This window comes from Lolium perenne, chromosome 1 (assembly GCF_019359855.2).
Source record: "Lolium perenne isolate Kyuss_39 chromosome 1, Kyuss_2.0, whole genome shotgun sequence".
NCBI lineage: Eukaryota > Viridiplantae > Streptophyta > Magnoliopsida > Poales > Poaceae > Lolium > Lolium perenne.
In genome coordinates this window covers 244,333,010-244,350,630 of record NC_067244.2, presented here as the reverse complement: position 1 = coordinate 244,350,630, position 17,621 = coordinate 244,333,010, and positions in this window count along the sequence as shown.

Below are 17,621 nucleotides of genomic sequence, written 5' to 3'. Positions count from 1 at the left end.
TTCTCAATGGATATACCGATGCGGATTGGGCGGGTGACAAGGATGATAGGAAATCAACTTCCGGGCTTGCCAATTCCTTGGTAGATCCTTGGTGTGTTGGTCTTCTAAGAAGCAAAATTGCATATCTCTCTCCACCGCCGGCCGAATATGTTGCCGCCGCAAGTGGATGCACTCAATTGTTATGGATGAGGCAAACTTTAAAGGAATACGGTGTCATTTGTGACAAAGTGCCTCTATTATGTGACAATGAAAGTGCTATCAAGATTGCCTATAATCCGGTGCAACATTCAAGAACGAAGCATATTGAGATCCGGAATCATTTCATTAGGGATCATGTTGCCCGGGGTGATATTGAGCTTATCTATGTTCCTACCAAGGATCAACTTGCCGATATATTCACAAAGCCTCTTGATGAAGCAAGGTTCACTTATTTGAGGAATGAGCTAAATATCATTGATTCAAGGAGTATAGCTTGACCATCTTGCAAACACACCTTCGTCTCAAAACTTTATTTGGTTTAGATGTGGGCATGGAAATAGGGGGAGTGCGGTTTAAATTATTGAGCTATCCCTCCCCCCATAATGCCAACATTAAAGATTTCATTCTCGTTATATCATATTTTGATATGTGAGCTTAAATGATGAGTATTGGTTTGGACCCAAGATATATCTTCGCGGTGCCATACCATAACACTTCATATATGGTGGCCTAGGCCACCACACTCTTCTTTGTGAGGAGTTGGAGTTGTTTGGTTTTTCATTGGATTTTATTGACATCTCCATGTTCTTATGGGAAATCACTCTAGTTTGGCCTTATTTGCTCATATCTTGCAAACTTGAGTGACCATGTACCATTAACAGTTTGTATCTTCTAAAACCTAAGCCTACTCTCCCCTATAAGCCATTTCCATCTTGCTCATTTGTCATGTTTGGTAAAAACTTGGAGTTTGAGGGTTTTTCGGTCGGATGATCTAGGGTGCTCCATCTTATTGGCAAATTTGTACCTTATATGTGATGTGATACTTTATTACATCATATATGGGACTTGCAAATAACCAACGACAGGTGAGCCGATTCCCGGTGATTCTGGAATTTTCCAGAACACCGGATAATCCGGCCCCAGGACACCCCGGAATATCCGGCCCGGCCGGATTATCCGCCCTAAGCGAGGGCCGGATTATCCGGCCTGGGCAGATCTTGAAAGGGTTGAGTCGAGGGCACAGGGGCAAAACGGTTCAAACCATCCCCCTCGCGCCTCTCTCCTCTTTCTCCTCTCAAGGCCGCCGGATCTCCTCCTCCTCGCCGGAGACGCTCCATCCGCCTCTCGGAGTTCTTGGGTGGATTGGGTGCATCTCCTCCCTAGCTACCTTCTCCTCCAAGCGGTTTCCACAATGGATGTGGGTATGATTCACAATCTCTAACCCTAGATGTTGTGTTTTATATGTGCTATTTTCTTGGTGGAATTGGTGTCTAGTTGTTCCAAACCATGAGTAGTGTACTCCTTTTGCATGCTATGAGGCCGATCTAGTGTTAGACATGTTTTTGATTGGAAATCTGCACATCTCGCATGGCCGGATTATCCGCCCCCCGAGCAGGCCGGATTATCCGGCCGGGCCGGATTATCCGCCCCCTGTGGCACCGGATTATCCGGCTCGGAGCTTCATCGCCGCTGCAGCTTTGCTTCAATCTATCATGTCTAGACTTGTACCAACTTATAGCATGCTTCTCGAGTATTTTACTATATCTTACATGACTTATGAGCATTACCTTCTCTTTGCTACCCGTCTTTGCTTCTCTCGTGTGGTGCTTCTCGGGGTGGTCGGAGACGCCGCAGGCATGATCGATCTAGTGACGAGTTTGCACCCAATGCTCCTCGCAAGTCGGTCACTTCAAGAAGGAAGAACAAGGAAGTGAGGGAGAACTACAAGGCCATGGATCCAGTTTCTTATTCCGCTATCCGCTTGAAGAACTGGTATGAAGATGTGCTAAGGGATGAAGAGATAGAGGGCAGGAGATATTGGTGCATGGAGCAAATGTACATCTACAAGGACATCTATGAGCCAATGAAGAATCTGAGACCCATGCAAGCCATTGATGTGGACATTCTAGCTGAAAACGATCACTTTGAAGATGCTATCTGGGTTGTTGGAAGAATGGGCTTGAAAGATATCATGAAGATTCAATGTGACTATAGCCCGTAGTTGGTGAAGCAATTCTTTGCCACTTTGGCAATCAAGACCGATGAGGAACGCACTATGGAATGGATGTCCGGCTCCACACACCGCAGTGCCACTCGCGCCGCTTGCCGTATTCTTGGAGTCCCTATTGATGAGGGTCGTCGTCTTCATGGACCACAACAGCAGATAAGAATGCACTTGCAAATCTCTATACCTCGTAGGGAAGGATTGGTTATACAAAGGGGCTGCTTCTCATATACAAATCGCTTGTTTCTGTTCTTTCGGGCAACCATTTGCCCAAGTGGTGGTAACAATGATGCTATCCGTGGAGTTCTTGTAGATCTTATGCACCTCAGCTATAAGTGTGCTCGTGATGGTGATGAAGTGAGGGACTACACTCTTGATATCATGGACTTTATCTTCCATGAGATCCGTGATGCCATGGTCTCCCGGACCACCATACCTTATGCACCCTACATCCAGCTTCTCATCAACAACTCTGTGTCTGTGAGTGAAGATTTGGGTGGGTATCCGTTGGTGAAGCACCATGTCAAGAAGGCCTACAAGCTCAAGCCGCCTCTTCTGCTGTTCTCGCACCTGACTCTTTCATGGGTGATGCTCGTTCTAGTGGTGTTGCTCCTGGTCGTCATCCCGATGTCCCGGCTATGAGGAAGCAAGTGACCCGGCTTAGTTGGTTTCAGCGTCACATCCTTTGCATGAACATTGAGATCCATAAGGAGAACTATGCAGCTAGCCGTGAGCGTTCTGAGATTAAGCATACTCAAAGCGGTTATTCTACACAAGCTCGGTGGTGATCAAGGTCCCCCACCTCAGCCTCCACCACCCGGGTTACACTAGATGGCACTCTGCACAGTTCCATGGAGTGATCTTGATGATTGCCTTCAAAGGTCCAACACCTCCCGTCGCTCTCCGGATGCTCCTGACACTGATGAAGAGGAAGAAGAAGAAGAAGAGGTGCAAGAGTCCGATGATGATTATGCCTCCGAGTGATTCCCATGGGACGTGTAGCATCGCGCTTGTCCCCTTTTTGGCGTCTCGATGCCAAAGGGGGAGAAGTGTTCTATTAGGATTCTCGGGGATTTGCATGGTTTGGGCACAAGCATAGGCGTTTATCATTCTCATATTGCTTGTGTTCCCGCTTATTTGGTTGCATGGTTTGGGCACAAGCATAGGCGTTTATCATTCTCATATTGCTTGTGTTCCCGCTTATTTGAACTATTTGGTTTATTTGTGTGCCGTTCAAAACTATGTGCTATGTGGTGTGAGACATTGTTATGGTTTTCGGATTTCTATTTGTTGAGATCAAGGATATTTCATTATGTGTGATGCTATATCTCCGTATTATATATCTACACATGGGTATGACTTCCTTCATCCTATCTCAACTTCATATGTGTCAATGTCTTTTGTTAGAGCTCATGTTGGATATCTCTTGTGTTGAGGCACCATACTTCTATGTGTTGTGTATTTGTATTCAAATGCAAATTACTTATATGCACACATGTAGGGGGAGTGCCTCTATGTTTTGCCATCATGCTTGTCTCTATAATGATTCTTTTGCAAATCCGTATATTGTCATCAAACACCAAAAAGGGGGAGATTGAAAGAACATCTCTCACATTATGTTTTGTGTGTTTGATGTCAATATATATGATACACTAATGTTTGTTTAAGTGGTACAGGGATTACATAGATATTTATTCATGTGTGTTGGATTTGATCGTGTGTCAAAAAGGTTTCAGAAAAGTTTGGCCAAAGGCGGATAATCCGGGCCGGATATTGTCGAAATATCCGGCCCCCGTTTTTGGCTAAGTGTTTCAGGAATTTTGGCTCGAAGGGGCCGGACATTTGGCCGGATAATGTCCCGGTATTGTACCAGGGCCGGATTATCCGGGCCGGATATTTTGGAAATATCCGGCCCCCCCGTTTTTCGCTAAGGACTGGAAGAAAATCAACTCTGGAAGGAGGCCGGACATTTGGCCGGACATTGTCACTCTTTTGCCCCGAAGACCGGATTATCCGGGGGGGGCGGATTATCCGGCCCTTACTTAGGCCGGATTATCCGGCCCCCCGGAAACTGCAACGGCTCCATTTTGAGTGGGGGTATAAATACCCCCCTTCTTCCTCCTTGCCTCTTTGCTCAATCATTGCACAAGAATTCTGCCAAGCCACCTCCATTAGAGCCAACTCAAAGAAAGTCAAGATTTGCAAGATCTCCTTCCTCCCCCAACCAAATCTCTTGATCTTTGGAGATTCGAAGGAGAAGACACCGATCTACATCCTCACCGAAGCGTTCTTCATTTCCCCCTCTCTTGTTTGAGGGATCTCATGCTAGTGTTCCTATTTGGTTCCCTAGTTGATTCGTGTTGATGTATTGTTGTTGATTGTTGTGTTGTAACAGATTTGGGAGCCTCCAATTTGGTTGTGGATGTGTGCCCCAAGAACCTTGTAAAGGCCCGGTTTCCGCCTCGAGGAAATCCCTTAGTGGAAGTGGGCTAGGCCTTCGTGGCGTTGCTCACCGGAGATCTGAGTGAAGCCTTCGTGGCTGTTGGTTTGGCTTTCGTAGCAACCACACTCCTCCAAACGTAGACGTACCTTCTTGCAAAGGAAGGGAACTACGGGAATCATCTCCGTGTCATCGCGTGCTCCACTCTCGGTTACCTCTATCCTATTCTCTCTCTATTGCTTAGTTATCTTGCTTAGTTGGTAGCCTTGTCATATAGGTAAATTCACTTAGTTGCATATCTAGAGAATTTACCATTTGTGTCAAGCCTAAATTGAAAAAGAACTAAAAATTGGTTAGCACCTATTCACCCCCCCCCTCTAGGTGCGGCATACGATCCTTTCAGTGTCTCTTCGTGACTATCCTCTGGAGCTTAGGTTTTCGGGACGAAGATGTACGCGAAGGAGAGGAGGCCAGAGGGGGATGTGGGCCCCCTCCCCACAAGGCGGCGCGGCCAGGCCTTGGCCCGCGCCGGCCTGTGAGGTGGGCCCATGGCGGCCCTCCTCGGCTCCTCCTTCTGGCTCCCTTCGTCCTCTGGAAAAATAGGATTTTTCATATAATTTCCGTCAGTTGTTGATCTTCCGAAATATTGCATTCTGACGGCGCTTTTTCCAGCAGAATCCTGACTCCGGTGCGCGATCCTCCAATAATCATGAAACATGCAAAATAGATGAAATAACATAAGTATCACCTCTAAATATGAAATATATCAATGAATAACAGCAAATTATGATATAAAATAGTGATGCAAAATGGACGTATCAACTCTCCCCAAGCTTAGACTTCGCTTGTCCCCAAGCGAAACTGAACTCGGTAAACAGGACCACATGTTTATGGAGTGAAGAGTCGATAAATAAAATACGGACAAGAAGCATCATATTCATTCACACAAGACATTCTAGTGAACAACTTCCTCATATAATTCAACTTGAAACAAGTATAAGGTAATCACGAATAAAGGTGCATAAGAAATCATAATTGGTGATGGCAAACTTCGTTCTTGGTCAGAGAACAATTAACAGGTTATACTTATCTATCGAGCAGCGCTCTCATGTTAATGTTTATATGGCATAACTTGCATACTCAATCATAATAATCTCTTCATAATCATTGAGAACTCTCAAAGCTATATTCATTCAGATAAAACTTGTACTAAACAAGGAAGAGTAAAGGACATGATGAAATAGATCACAATATAGATGGTTTGATCACAACAACTCAAATGCTTGCTTCAGATGGAGGGAAATAGGTTTACTGACTCAACATAAAGTAAAAGACAGGCCCTTCACAGAGGGAAGCAGGAATTAAATCATGTGCTAGAGCTTTTTCAGTTTTGAAATCATATAAGGAGAATAAAAGCAATATTGTGAGAGGTGTTTGTTGTTGTCAACGAATGATAGCGGGTTCTCTAACCCCCTTGCCAGACAAACTCTCGAAGAGCGGCTCCCATAAAGTTTTATTTTTAGGTGGCACTCCTTCCAACATTTGCTTTCACAAACCATGGCTAACCGAATCCTCGGGTGCCTGCCAACAATCTCATACCATGAAGGAGTGCCTTTTTATTTTAGTTTTATTTAGATGACACTCCTCCCCTCCTTTGCTTTCTCAAGCCATGGCTAACCGAATCCTCGGGTGCCGTCCAACAATCACATACCATGGAGAAGTGTCTACTTGTAAAATTATGAAGGTTAATTAATCGGGGCTGGGAACCCCATTGCCAGCTCTTTTTGCAAAATTATTGGATAAGTGGATGAAGCCACTAGTCCATTGGTGAAAGTTGCCCAACAAGATTGAAAGATAAAACACCACATACTTACTCATGAGCTATAAAACATTGACACAAATAAGAGATAGTAAATTTTGAATTGTTTAAAGGTAGCACACGAAGTATTTACTTGGAATGGCAGGAAATAACATGTAGTAGGTAGGTATGGTGGAAACAAATGGCATAGGTTTGGGTTAAGGTTTGGATGCACGAGAAGTATTCCCTCTCAGTACAGGTTTTTGGCTAGCAAGGTTGATTAGCAAGCATAAGAGTTGAGGGAAACAAACAAATATACATGTGATAGAAACAATCATGCATCTTCCTTGTAAGCACAAACAATTTTAACTTCAGAATAATAAGCTTAAGAGCTAACAAGAAAGAAAGACAATAAACAACATATCTTCATGTATTTCTCTTTTCTACTTAAACCTCAAAGTGTTGTTGCTATTGACCAATGCTAAGTTTGCCAAAACCAAATAGATTTATTCAATGCTCCCAAAGTGATACCAATACTAACAACAAGATCAATCATATAATAGAGATTGCAAACTAAAATAAGATGTGCAATATGTAAATGATAAGACTTCTCATTAATATTCCATAACGATAACTCACACCAAGGGATACATAGACAACCAACTAAAGAGAGATACTTCCACACTGCAACCCATCTTATATGATAACTTCCCTACTCATGATATGACACTACTTGACAACAAAAAGTAAAAGATAGTGATGATGTGATACCGCGGCACTCCCCCAAGCTTGGAACAAACCAAGGGGATGCCAATACCAATGATGAATTACTCCTTCGGCGGTGGTGATGATGAATTCTTGACAAGCTTCTCAACAAGCTCCTGAAGCTCATCAATCTTGTACATGAGGTTGCGGATCATCTCTGAATTGTGCTCGACGCGGCTAAGAAGTATGTCCGACGGCGAGTCCCAACTCTTGGAGTTATTCCCCCACTCTTCAGTTTAAGGCTTCATCCTTCCTGCAGTGTTAGAATGATCTATATCCCAATTGCTAGGCAATGCTGCCTTGGGAGTCCTTTCAATTTGACTATTGTAAATTAGATTGCGGAAGGGATGGTAAGTGCCTGGAGAAGATGTCTTTGGAGCTAGGTAGTGACGTGGAACCCTTCCTCCGGTGCGAATTCTTGCGCTCCTCTTGGCACTGAAAGGGTTTTCCACCACCTCGATGCTTGCTATGGCAGTACGCGGGTACGCACGCGAGTCTTCCTCCACTTCTTCTTCATCTTCTTCCTTGACGCTCTCGTCCACCTCTTTCCACTCAGGATCTTGAATATCTTCATCCGAAAGCCCCTTGCCCTTGTTGTTGCACACCATGGTGCTTCTAGATTGAAAACAGATCCTGGCAGAAACAGCCCAAAACAAAACACGTCGAGAAAACGATATACGGACCTCCAGGAGTCCGGGGGATTATATAGCAGGAATTTTTACGACACAAGGAAAGTACCAGGTCAAACCAGAGTCGGAGAGGGGCAGCGAGGGGCTCTCCTCATAGGGCGGCGCGGCCAGGCTGGGGCCCGCGCCGGCCTATGAGGGCACACCCTCGTGCGTCTCCTCCACTCCGTTTCGATCTCGTAATTTTTCATATTTTCCAAAAACAGCAAAAACATTATTCGGAAAGTAAATCGCGAACTTTTTATTACCAGTACTGTTACCTATTCAAAGTCGAATTCTGCCGGACTGTCAATTTGACCTTTGATGAAAGCTTCCGGAGTTTCCACTCGAATAACATCAACATCTTCATTATAAGAATCACCTGAGATATAATGCTTGAGTCTTTGTCCATTCACCACTTGTGTGGCATCACCTTGGAGAGAACTAATTTTAATTGCTCCTGAACGATACACCTCTTCAACGACATATGGTCCTTCCCATTTTGAGAGTAATTTCCCTGCAAAGAATCTGAGACGAGACCGATACAATAGGACTTTATCCCCAATATTAAATTCTCTTTTGATAATTCTTTTATCATGCCATTTCTTAACTTTCTCTTTAAAGAGTTTAGCATTCTCATAAGATTCACTTCTCCATTCATCTAGAGAACTCAATTGTAGCAATCTCTTCTTACCGGCAAGTTTAGGATCTTTATTTAGTTCTCTAACAGCCCAATAAGCTTTGTGCTCTAGTTCTAAAGGTAAATGACAAGCTTTTCCATAAACCATTTTATAAGGTGACATACCCATGGGATTTTTATAAGCAGTTCTATAAGCCCATAGTGCTTCCTTCAATTTACTAGCCCAGTTCTTTCTAGATTTATTAACAGTCTTTTGCAAGATAGATTTGATCTCTCTATTTGATAGTTCTACTTGCCCACTAGTTTGAGGATGATAAGCGGAAGCAATTCTATGATTAATACCATATTTAGCAAGAGTTTTTCTAAAGCCACCATGAATAAAATGAGAACCTCCATCAGTCATAATATATCTAGGAACTCCAAATCTAGGAAAAATAATATCTAAAAGAATTCTTAGAGAGGTCTCACCATCAGCACTTTTTGTGGGTATGGCTTCCACCCATTTAGTAACATAATCAACAGCGACAAGTATATGAGTGTTACCTTCTGAAGAAGGGAAAGGTCCCATGAAGTCAAATCCCCAACAATCGAATGGTTCAATAACAAGAGTATAATTCATAGGCATTTCATTGCGTCTGGAGATATTACCAACCCTTTGACATTCATCACAGGATAAAATAAACTTCCTTGCATCCTTGAAGAGAGTTGGCCAATAAAAACCTGATTGTAGAACCTTTTGCGCGGTTCTATCTCCGGCGTGATGTCCTCCATAAGCACTACCATGACATTTACTAAATATCTCTTGTTGTTCATATTCAGGAACACATCTTCGCAGAATACCATCCACTCCTTCTTTATATAAGTGTGGGTCATCCCAAAAATAATGCCTCAAGTCATAAAAGAATTTCCTCCTTTGCTGAGCTGAAAAGGTTGGAGGCAGGTACTTGGAAACAATAAAGTTAGCATAATCAGCATACCAAGGGCTATCTCGCGAGCTCACCTTTATTACAGCCAATTGTTCATTTGGAAAATTATCATTAACAGGAACAGGATCATAAGCAATATTTTCCAATCTAGACAAGTTATCAGCAACAGGATTATCAGCACCTTTCCTATCTACAATATGCAAATCAAATTCTTGCAACAGAAGCACCCATCTAATAAGCCTTGGCTTAGCATCTTTCTTTTGCATTAGGTATCTAATTGCAGCATGATCAGTATGAATTGTAACTTTTGAATCAACAATATAGGATCTAAACTTGTCACAAGCAACGACTACAGCTAACAATTCCTTTTCAGTTTTAGCATAATTTCTTTGAGCAGCATCAAGAGTTTTACTAGCATAATGAATAACATTTAATTTTTTATCTACTCGCTGTCCAAGAACAGCGCCTACAGCAAAATCACTAGCATCACACATAATTTCAAATGGTAAGTTCCAATCAGGAGGTTCAACTATAGGAGCAGTTGTTAAGGCTTTCTTTAGAGTTTCAAAAGCTTCCTTACAATCATCATCAAAAACAAAAGGTACATCTTTTTGAAGAAGATTAGTAAGAGGTTTTGATATCTTGGAGAAATCTTTAATGAATCTCCTATAAAACCCAGCATGACCAAGAACACTACGAATACTTTTAACATCCCTAGGATAGGGCATCTTCTCAATTGCTTCAACTTTAGCTCTATCAACTTCAATACCTCTCTCGGAAATTTTATGTCCCAATACAATCCCTTCATTAACCATAAAGTGGCATTTCTCCCAATTAAGAACAAGGTTAGTTTCTTCACACCTCTGCAAAACTTTATCAAGGTTCCGCAAGCAATTATCAAAAGAATTCCTATAGACAGAAAAATCATCCATGAATACCTCTACAATATTCTCGCAAAAACCATGAAAAATAGCAGACATGCATCTTTGAAAAGTAGCAGGAGCATTACATAAACCAAAATGCATACGTCTATAAGCATAAGTTCCATAGGGACAAGTGAAAGTGGTTTTCTCTTGATCCTTAGTTTTAACAGCAATTTGTGAAAACCCAGAATAACCATCAAGAAAGCAAAAATGAGTATTTTTAGATAACCTTTCTAACATTTGATCAATAAAAGGTAAAGGGTAATGATCTTTCTTAGTAACCTTATTAACTTTCCGATAATCAATGCACATTCTATACCCTACAACTACTCTTTGAGGTATGAGCTCATCATTATCATTAGGCACAACAGTCATTCCTCCATTCTTAGGAACACAATGCACAGGACTAACCCATCTACTATCAGCAATAGGATATATAATACCAGCTTCAAGAAGTTTTAATACCTCATTTCTTACCACATCCTTCATCTTAGGAATTAGATGACGCTGATGTTCAACAACAGGCTTTGCATCATCTTCCATATTAATGGCATGTTGGCAAATAGAGGGAGAAATCCCCTTCAAATCATCAAGAGTGTAGCCAATAGCTCCTCGATGTTTCTTCAATATTTCCAATAGCCTTTCTTCCTCAATCTCTGAAAGCTTAGAACTAATAATAACAGGATATATTTTCTTATCATCAATATGAGCATATTTAAGATTATCAGGCAATGGTTTTAAATCAAAAACAGGATCTTCTTTTGGTGGCAGTGTTGTACCTAGATCTTCTACCGGTAAATCATGTTTAAGAATAGGTTGACGAAGGAAAATTTCATCAAGCTCATTGCTTCCATCCCTAAAAACTTCACTCTTACTATTCTCCAAATGTTGCTGCAAAGGATTATTAGGAGCAAGAGCAATAGATGCACACTGTTCAACTCCAATCATTATTACACGAATCAGCTTTATAAGGAGTTTTGGCAAATTTAGAGAAATTAAACTCATAAGATTCACCAGCAAATTTAGTCAAAATTTTATCTTTCTTGCAATCTATAACAGCTCCACAAGTATTTAGAAAAGGTCTACCAAAAATGATAGGACAATACTTACTAGCAGCAGAACCAAGTACCAAAAAGTCAGCAGGATATTTAATCTTACCACATAGAAATTCCACATCTCGAACAATACTAATTGGAGAGATAGTTTCTCTATTAGCCAGCCGAATAACCACATCAATATCTTCAAGTTCACAAGAACCAATTTCGTGCATAATCTCCGTGTAAAGCTCATAAGGAATAGCACTAATACTTGCACCAATATCGCATAAACCATAATAGCAATGATCACCAATTCTAACAGATAGCATAGGAACACTAGTTTTCCTAGACTTATTAGGATGTGAAACAATATTAGAAGCATCTTCACAGAAAATAATATGACCATCTTCCACATTTTCAGTCACAAGATCTTTAACTATTGCAACAGCAGGTTCAACTTTTATTTGCTCTTCAGGTTCTATAGGTTTCTTTTCACTTTTATTAACCGCACTATTTATAACAGAGTACTCCTTCATTTTAGCAGGGAAAGGAGTTTTTTCAATATAAGCTTCAGGAATAACATGATCAACAGTTTCAACTACAACACATTTATTTATAGATGAATCAATTTTATCTTTATACGGTTCATGATACTTATCAAAGTTCTTCTTAGGAAATTCATAATGGGAAGCAAAAGCTTTATAAAGATTTGCAGCAACTTGAGAATCAAGACCATAAGTAGCACTCATATTATGAAATTTATCAGTATCCATAGAAGCTTCAATGCATTTATAATCATAGTTTATACCTGACTCTCTATCTTTGTCGTTCTCCCATCCTTCAGTATTCTTCTGGATCCGATTAAGAAGGTCCCTTTTAAACTCTTCTTTGTTGCGTGTAAATGATCCAGAACAAGAAGTATCCAGCAAGGTCTTGTCTTGAAAAGAAAGTCTTGCATAGAAATTATCAATAATAATATTACCAGGAAGCTCATGAATGGGGCATTTGAGCATTAAAGACTTCAATCTCCCCCACGCTTGGGCAATACTCTCTCCATCATGAGGCCAAAAATTATATATGCGGTTCCGGTCTTTGTGAATTTCACTTGGAGGATAGAACTTAGAATAAAATCGGGGCACAATATCATTCCATTCAAACGAATCCCCATCATCCAGTAATTTATACCAATGCGCCGCTTTACCAGACAGCGATATAGAGAATAACTTCTTCCTCACTTCATCCGTAGCAATACCTGCACACTTGAATAAACCGCATAATTCATGTAAGAACAGTAAATGATCTCCAGGATGAACAGTTCCATCCCCTGTATAACGGTTATCCACAACACGTTCAATAATTTTCATAGGTATTTTGTATGGAACTTCTTCCCCACCTGGCGCCTCATCCACTACCTTTGCAGTAGTAGTAGATTTTCCAAATAAAAATTCAAGAGAAGATCTCTCCATAATGAATTATAGCAGCAGGCAGGAATAAAATCAGCACTAACAATAAAAGTTTCCCTTACCAATTCCACTTACCAATAGCGCTTCACTCCCCGGCAACGGCGCCAGAAAATAGTCTTGATGACCCACAAGTATAGGGGTGTATCGTAGTATTTTCGATAAGTAAGAATGTCGATCCCAACGAGGAGCAGAAGGTGTTGACAAGCAGTTTCGATGAAGGATTCACTGTAAATGCTCACAGACAAGTATTCAGGGGGTTTTGATGTAGCAGATGAATAAAGTATGAGTAAGTAAAATGCGAGAGTAACAATTGCAGCGAGTGGCCCAATCCTTTTTAGTACAAAGGACAAGCCGGTTTGTTTACTTATAATGACCAAACGTTCTTGAGGACACACGGGAATTTAGTCTAGTGCTTTCGCTTCATACAGGTAGTTAATCTTCATTGTTTTGATAAATGTTGTGTGGGTGAACCTATGCTAATGCACCGCCCTTCCTAGGACTAATACATACTTGTGATTATACCCCTTGCAAGCATCCGCAACTACAAGAAAGTAATTAAGATAAATCTAACCACAGCATTAAACTCTGAGGTCCTGCTATCCCTCCTGCATCGATATACCAATGGGGGTTCAGGTTTCTGTCACTCCGGCAACCCCGCAATTGGCAAACGAGTACAAGATGTATTCCCCTAGGCCCATAAAGGTGAAGTATCATGTAGTCGACGTTCACATGACACCACTAGAAGAATAACACCACAACTTAAATATCATAACATTGAATATTACTCAACCATAATTCACTACTAACATTTAGACTTCACCCATGTCCTCAAGAACTAAACGAACTACTCATGAGACATCATATGGAACATGATCAGAGGTGATATGATGATGAATAACAATCTGAACATAAACCTTAGTTCAATGGTTTCACTCAATAGCATCAATAACTAGTAGAAATCAATACCGGGAGAGTTTCCCCTATCAAACAATCAAGATCCAACCCAAATTGTTACAGCGGTGACGAGGTGCAGCGGTGGAGACGGAGGTGATGATGATGGAGATGATGGTGATGATGATGGAGATGATGTCCAGCTCGATGACGGTGACGATGGCGTCGATTCCCCCTCCGGGAGGGAATTTCCCCGGTAGATTTCAGCCTGCCGGAGAGCTCTTTTCTCTCTGGTGTTTTCCGCCCCGCAGAGGCGGCTGTGTCTCTTCGCGACTATCCTCTGGAGCTTAGTTTTTCGGGACAAAGATGTACGCGAAGGAGAGGACGCTAGAGGGGGCTGTGGGCCCCCTCCCCACAAGGCGGCGCGTCCAGGCCTTGGCCCGCGCCGGCCTGTGAGGTGGGCCCATGGCGGCCCTCCTCGGCTCCTCCTTCTGGCTCCCTTCGTCCTCTGGAAAAATAGGATTTTTCGTATAATTTCCGTCAATTGTTGATCTTCCGAAATATTGCATTCTGACGGCGCTTTTTCCAGCAGAATCCTGACTCCGGTGTGCGATCCTCCAATAATCATGAAACATGCAAAATAGATGAAATAACATAAGTATCACCTCTAAATATGAAATATATCAATGAATAACAGCAAATTATGATATAAAATAGTGATGCAAAATGGACGTATCAATGTCCTCATCATCTCCCCCCCTTCAAAAGGCGTCGACCTCGATGCTCCAATGTCTTCTCCATCATATGGTGTCAAATCAGCAACATTGAAAGAATTACTGACACCAAACTCATCAAGTGGAAGATCTATCGAGTATGCATTATCATTGATCTTGGCAAGCACTTTGTAAGGACCAGCACCACGAGGAAGCAACTTGGACTTCCGTAGCTTCGGGAACCTATCCTTGCGAAAATGTACCCATACCATATCACCAGGCTTGAACAACATCTCTTTGCGCTTCTTGTTCATCCTTGCAGCATTGCTCTTGCCTTTCTTCTCTATCAACTCTTTAATCTTCACATGGATCTTTCGCACAAAATCTGCCCTCTTGGATGCCTCCATATTAACTCTCTCATGTATGGGCAAAGGCAACAAGTCAAGTGGAGTAATGGGTTTGAAACCATACACCACCTCAAAAGGACACAGCTCCGTGGTAGAATGTACCGCCTTGTTGTAAGCAAACTCCACATGCGGAAAACACTCTTCCCACTCCTTCAGGTTCTTCTTGATCATGGATCTCAATAGTTGTGACAATGTTCTATTCACCACTTTGGTTTGTCCATGAGTTTGGGGATGACAAGTAGTACTGAAAAGTAGCTTCGTTCCCAGCTTTCTCCACAACGTCTTCCAGAAGTAGCTCATAAACTTCACGTCACGATCAGAAACAATAGTCTTCGGGACTCCATGTAGTCGCACAACCTCCCTGAAAAACAGGTTAGCAATATGCGACGCATCATCGCTTTTGTGGCAGGCAAAAAAGTGTGACATCTTAGAAAATCTGTTCACTACCACAAATATAGAATCATGGTCTCTCTTAGTACGCGGCAAACCCAACACAAAATCCATACTAATATCCTCCCAAGGTGTAGTAGTTTTCGGTAAAGGAGTATACAAACCGTGAGGCTTCAGCTTGGACTTGGACTTGTTGCAAGTAATGCACCTCTTCACATACCTGTCCACATCCCGCCTCATCTTTGGCCAATAAAAGTGGTCAGCTAGCATGAGTAGCGTCTTCTCACGCCCAAAGTGACCCATCAAACCTCCAGCATGTGATTCCTGCAATAAGAGCAAACGCACAAACGATTCTGGAACACATAGTTTGTTAGCTCGAAACAAGAACCCATCATGTATGTGATATTTTTCCCATGCTTTACCAAGAGCACATAAGCGATATGGTTCAGCAAAATCATGATCAGTAGCATACAAATCACATAGTACTTCTAATACAGGAATTTTAACATCAAGTTGAGTTAATAGCATATTCTTCCTAGATAGAGCATCAGCAACAATATTATCTTTTCCCTTCTTATGCTTAATAATGTATGTAAAAGACTCAATGAACTCAACCCACTTAGCAAGACGCTTATGCAAAGTAGATTGGCTTTCAGATATTTCAAAGCTTCATGATTAGAATGTATGATAAATTCTTTTGGCCACAAATAATGTTGCCAAACCTCAAGAACTCTAATTAAAGCATACAATTCTTTATCATATATAGGATAGTTCAACTTAGCACCAGAAAGTTTCTCAGAAAAATATGCAATTGGGCGACCCTCTTGCATCAACACACCATCAATTCCAATACTACTAGCATCACATTCAATCTCAAATTGCTTATTGAAATCAGGAAGTGTAAGCAACGGTGCAGAAGTTAACAATCTCTTAAGTTCATCAAAAGCATGATATTGGGCTGCGCCCCACTCAAATATAACACTTTTATCATACAGCCCAAAGTAACATTGTAGGAGGGGGGCTATCGGACGCGCCGGCACCAACTCTATAACAACATGGCGTGTGAATGGCGACCCCAGTACGTAGCCAACACGTGTGCTGCCGGCTTGTATTTGTGGGAGGTCACTGGTGGAGATGCTCTGGCTGTAACATGCTCCAGTACGATCACTAGCCCGGAGAGGAAGACAACGAGACCTCACGGAGCCGAAGGAGTTCAGAGACTTGGTTTTCTGCCATAAAGGTTGTAATGTAACTAAGCACGAGTCAAATGCTAACGAACCAATTCAGTGATGACCATGTGTTGACCCAACCAACTGATGAAGATCGGGGACAACATTAGCATGAATCGATATGCCCAGGAAATGAGATGAATGGTAATACACAATTTAAATGGTTTCTTGCCCAAAGAGGAATTTACAAGATCTGGGGTAGGTGGTTCTGAAAAATGACGCTCGCTCTCGCGATTCCAATCGAGGGTACTATGCATTAATTAGAACTATTTAGTGACAAAATTTCAACTTCTTATTGGGGTCAGCTAGCTGCAATCCTCTCAAGGTAGCTCCATTCATGTTTGCTGTGAGGTTATTGAACTGTTGTTTGTCACAGGTTGTTTCGGGAGAAAACTACGAACGCGGAGAGAAATGAACTCCATAAAATTCTAATAAATCAGTGAAGGTTGACATAAATAGTTTTTCAAAACAAAGATTCAATTTTGAGAAACGACTATAAAATCTTTAATTTTTGCAATGACATACGGTTGAAGGATGTAGCTAGAGCATTCAAATACTTAATATCCTATTTAAACTTGCTGGGTACGCTCCGTTCCTTCGCAGAATCCTTGCTTAGACTTGGCTGCCAAGTAGAAGCTTTAGAGAACCTGAAGATGGAGGGAATTTCTACTACGACGAGCCAAACTTATCTGCAGGAGTCAAATGCATAGACTACAGAATTGACTACGACATCAATGGAGATCAAGAATAGCATGAGCACTAGAAGGGCTATAGTAGCTTAGACGATCGGAGAAGCATACACATCTATTAAATAAGTTGTGGAGCTCTAATGGTTGTTTTTTTTCGAAATGCGGAAAATATCATCCCAGCTTCTGCATCCAAGCACAGTTTTTTTTATTAAATTATTCACAACACCTTACAAGAACAGTTACAAAGACCGAATCGAAGCCACCAAAATTAACGATAGCTCGCTAATCCTACATCACCGATGAGGGGGGGGGGGTCAATGAACGGAGCCAACACCCTAACATCACACCAACGCGCATCATCAAAAAACCGAAGGCCTCGACAAGTCGCCCAATGGCGAGCACGTGGCACAACCGGTCCGGCAGACCCTCGTCGCGTACCATC